We start from the raw sequence: 5,257 nt of genomic DNA, 5'->3' as shown, positions 1-5,257 counted from the left end.
CGGTAATGGACAGCTACTACACAAGAGGGAGACATTCTTCTTGTAATTGTATTTATCTTAGTCAATCGTACTTTCAGCTTCCTCTGCTGCTCCATCAGAAACAATGCTAATACTTTTATTTTATTCAAGTTAAATTCAATAGATATAAACAATTTTTGGAGAGACAATTGTTCTACATTATGTAGTAAAAAGGAATTTGGGGATTACATGAAACACACGACTGAAAAATATAAATATATTGTTGTGAAACAAGATGAGATATTAAATGATATTTTTCAATAAATAAATGGATGCGAAAGAAAGAGCAAGAAGATTTAGGGAACATCAAGAGTTGGTTTCAAAAGTTGTAAAACAGCAGGAAGACATAAAGAAGAAACGCAGACAGAAACTAACGGGCGAAGAAGCATTTGAAAGAAAACAAGAGAATTTTTTTAAACCACTTTTAAAAACTTCCCAAGGAAAAATGAAAGATGTTTCCACATTTCCCACGGTAGAATATACTCCTAAAAACTTCAAATGTTAAAAGATTTCAGTCAAATGATGGAGGAAGAATTAGAGCATTTAGGAGAATTAGAATATGATGATGAAGGTTTATTTCAACAACTGGAAGAGATTAATCGACCCCCTGATTATATTGTGAATGCTCTTCAAAACAATGAATATTCAGCGGATTCAAAAACCAAAGCAGGACTCATTCCAACAGAACAATCAGCAATATATCATCTTGTTCAAGAAAAGGTATTGATATTTAATGATGAATTAAGGTTCTTGGGTTCTGCTCAACCCCCTGTTAAACTAACTCCGAGATTAATGTTTCTTCTCACAAAAGATGGAAGACAAGGTTCAACTGTGAGGGATGAATCAAAGTATATTGATAAACCATTGGATATGGAAAATAATGATGATAGAGTATATATTGATCTGCTGAACACTCTAAATTATAAGGTTATTCTTTCTGGTAAAAGTAGGAAGAATGAGAAGGAGAAACACATTATTCAGGCTTTAAGTATCCTTGGTTCAGGTGTTAGTTTTCTTCCAAATGACCCATCGCAATTAGTTAATAGACTGTTATTGTTGTTAGGCAGTAAGAAGGCTGGAAATAACAATTGTTTTAATGAAGCATCAGCCATTTTAGACCAGTTGATGAACATGAAAATAATTAATAAATATCAATATAAAGACATTTTATCTCATTAAATAAGATGAGAAGCACAATCCTTAGTTTCAATTTCACAACAAGCGACCACACATCTTCATTCCCATACCCACTACAACTTGACACAACAAAAGAATATGAGGCATCTTTATTGTCCATGGAAACTTATAATACCTTATTTAATATAACCGAGAAAAATGACAAGTTTAGTTATAATCCAGGAAGTGGATACAAAACGATAACAGTCTCACCCGGAGCATATGAGATTTCTCAAATATCTTCCGAAATTGCTCGTCTTATGAAAGAACAGGGTGATGAACCAAAAAATATTGTTATAAACATTCAAAAACATACTTCAAAATCAACGATTAAAGTTAAAAATAACTACAAGGTTGATTTCACAATTGATAATTCATTTAGAGAGTTATTGGGTTTCTCCTCAAAAAGATTGAAACTAATGGGACGTTTTACAGTGATAATGTCATTCAAATATCCTCAGGAATAAATTCGGTGTTAATTCACTGTGATTTGATTGATGGTGCTTATAATGATGGGAAAAAACAAATACAATATTTTCATTCAGCGCATACTCAACCCCAATTGGTTATAAATTCAATATGGAACCCAAAAATTTGGTTTATCTACCTGTGTCAGGAAAAACCATACACAGAGTAAATTTTAGGATAACCGACCAAGATAATCGTGGTGATTTCTTTTAATGGAGAAGTTATATCCATCAGAATTCACCTACGTGAAGTTTTCCAATAAATAAATACGATGGTTATTGTGAGGAAACACGAGTTGGGAAAATATAAAATAATTACAGGGGATGGGATGTTCCTTTCCCATACTACAAGGGTGAAGGTATGTATCTTGGTAGAGGATACTATAAACCTAAGAGACAAAGGGGTGTTGGGCATCAATTTAGAGGAGATGGGATAATTGATACTCTCATGGGTATTGGTTCAACTATTCTTAAACATAAAGATCTAATTGGTTCAACTGCTTCTGCTGTGGGAAATGTTGCAGGTGCTGTAAAGAGTATAAAAGATGCCCAGAAGGAATCTCATAAATTACAAGCAATAAAAGAAATTAAGAAAGGCAAAACTCAGTTGTCCCCCCAAGAACGACAGAAAATAATTCAAATACTTGGATCAGGGTTTCAAAAGTTTTAACATCTTTTTTTTCCTAAATAAATACAAGTATGGAAGCAATTGATAGTATCTATGATTTGGATGATACTATTATTATCTCAAACTCCACTAAAAAAGAAGATTACTTCAAGGTAAATGCAATAACTGGAACAGACTGGAATACGAATGGTACAAAAAGTTTTGAAATAAATAATCAACAAACCTATTTGAATCTCTCCGAAAGTTTCTTGTTGTGTAAATTTAAATTCACTAAGGTTGGGAATAACACAAACGCTACACTTGTAAATGATTTCTTCTGGAAAATGTTTGATAGTGTGCGTTTGTATATTGAAACACAAGAAGTTGAAGCGGTTGATTATGTCTCTGCTGTATCTGAAATGATAAAATTTACACTCTATACATTCAGTGATAGAATGGGAAAGGGGTCTGTCGAAGGTTTTATTCCTGATATGTCAACGGGAACAAACACAGACCCTGGGTATACTCAAAGGAAAGGAATGTATAATGATGATACAAAAGCAGAAAATAGTTTTACTGTGGCAGTTCCTCTTAAAGGTATATTTGGATTTTGTGATCATGATAAAGTTCTGTATGGCCTTAAAATTAGATTTCAACTACAAAGGAATGATAATGAAAATCGATTGCTTTTTGGTGTTGGTAGTGCTTTTGGTGATCAGAATAAATTTGTAATTGAGGAAATGAGTTGGTATATCAGTGAATATACTCCTAATCTTAAAACAGAAGAGATGTTGAATCGAAGACTTAACTCAAAGAAACCACTCAGTGTATCATACCTCAAAAGAAGATGTCAACACGTTAAACTCAATCAAACTACTTACACGTGGAATTTGGGTGTTCTGGAAGGAAAGCCACGATATCTGTGGATCATTTTTAAAAAGCCAGATGGTGATACTGCGACTGATAAGAATAATGCATTGAGTGATAATGCTAAGGTGAAACAACTTCGCGTTTCTCTAGATGGAACATTTTACCCACGAGATAGATTGGAAATTAATTGGGAAAAAAATGATTTTGCTGAAGCATACAAGTCTTACCAAAAGGTGTGTGAAAGTAATGGAAATAAAGAACCTATTTTGGATATGACAGCATTTAAAAGTTTGTATACAATCTATGCGTTTGACCTGAGCGCTCAAAAGGAAACTATAAAGTCTAATCGAGTGGATACTTCCCTATACATTGAAAGAGGAGAGAGTGAAGAAGTTGATACATATTGTTTGCTTTTGGAAGAAACAGAATTGCAGATTAATACAGATAATGGTGTGATGATTAGTCTCACATAATTTTTGTTAAATAAATGAGTGGCAAAGTACCAACTGGGGTATATGTTAATCAAATCAATCTTCATAAACTATCATCTTGTGTTCAAAATCAAAAGCCTTGTACGATTAACGTTAATACAATTCAGAGAAAAGGAGCAGTAAGAATTGATGTTTTTCTCACAAGAGAACAGGTTAAAATCTTGAATGACACTGGCTCACTTAAAATTAAAATGACAAAACCAATGTTGAAAAAATATTCAATAAGAGAGACGAGTGGAGGATTTCTCCCATTTCTAATTCCTTTATTTGCTGGTTTAAGTGCGGTTGGAGCATTGACGGGTGGTATTTCAACAGCGGTGAAAACTGCCAACGAAAGGAAGGCTCAACTCCAGGCTCAAAAAGAATTGGAAAGACATAACAAAGAGTTGGAGAAACAAATTAGTGGAAGTGGTGTAATTGTCGATTTTGCTGAAAAACTTGAAGGTCTGCCTGATAAAGCGAGATTGCTAGTTGGAGATATGCTTTCTTCTATAGCACAAGCAGGTGTAAAATTAACGAAAAGAGGTAATGGATTATATCTTTCTAATAAATAAATGAGCATTGATGAGTGGTTGAAAGAATTTGGAAAGAATACAACATCAAATTTACAACTTGTCAAATATTGTAAGAAATTAAAAATTCATAATGTGGTTATTTGTATGAGAGATGAATTAACAAATGTGCCGAAACATACAAAGAATATTATTATGAACTTAGAAGATAATAATGGGAACGGTTCTCATTGGGTTTGTATTTTTAATAGACAAGACAAATATTATTTTGATAGTTTTGGTCTTCCACCACCTGTTGAAGTCATAAAATTCTTACAGAATGGTGTTTATCAAACATTTCAAGTCCAAGAATTAAATTCCAAGTGTTGTGGCCAATTATGCCTATATGTGTTATTTCAACTCAACAAAAATAAAAAATTTTATGATATTATTTTTAATCTAATATAAATGACTTATGTTGGTAAAGATGGTTCTATCTTTGGTGTATCTCAAGAACTGGATATTGATTTATCAAATTATTACACAAAGGCACAGGCTGAACGACATAAACATAATATAACCAAAAATATTAACATGAAAAATGCTTATAAATTAAAAAATTATCCAAGCCCGACTGACGCGAATGACTTGGTGAGATTAAGCGATTTATCACAATATATATCCTTAAATAAAACAGCCGTGTATTCCAAAGATACAGAAGTGTTGATATTATCTCCAGGTCATACAGAATTCACAGTTCGAATTAAAATAAATTTTTATAAAGAAGGGCGTATCGTTTGTATGAGAATAGAACAATGGGGTATGATATGAATGATTTAGGGTATAATTGGTCATTTAAAATTAACCTCGAAGACCTGGAACAATTAAATCAGTCTCGTAAGGAAGAATATTATCCACTTGGTATCGAGAATGAGTTTTGTGGGGCCACGATTAGTAAACAACAAATAAAAGAATTTAATAAGGGTAAATATAATAATGGTTTTGCCCTTGTTTATCTCATGAAAACAGAAAAAACAGGATTATATATAATAAGTAAGGAAATACAAAATGATTTAACTATGGGAAGATGGGGAGGTGTTTCGTGCCATAATATTATTCTAACATATATTTCTAATA

This window comes from Eptatretus burgeri, unplaced genomic scaffold (genome assembly GCF_056783735.1).
Source record: "Eptatretus burgeri isolate ZD-2024b unplaced genomic scaffold, Ebu_testis_v1 Ebu_testis_scaffold_102, whole genome shotgun sequence".
Taxonomy (NCBI): domain Eukaryota; kingdom Metazoa; phylum Chordata; class Myxini; order Myxiniformes; family Myxinidae; genus Eptatretus; species Eptatretus burgeri.
Note: the sequence above shows the minus strand (reverse complement) of the source record.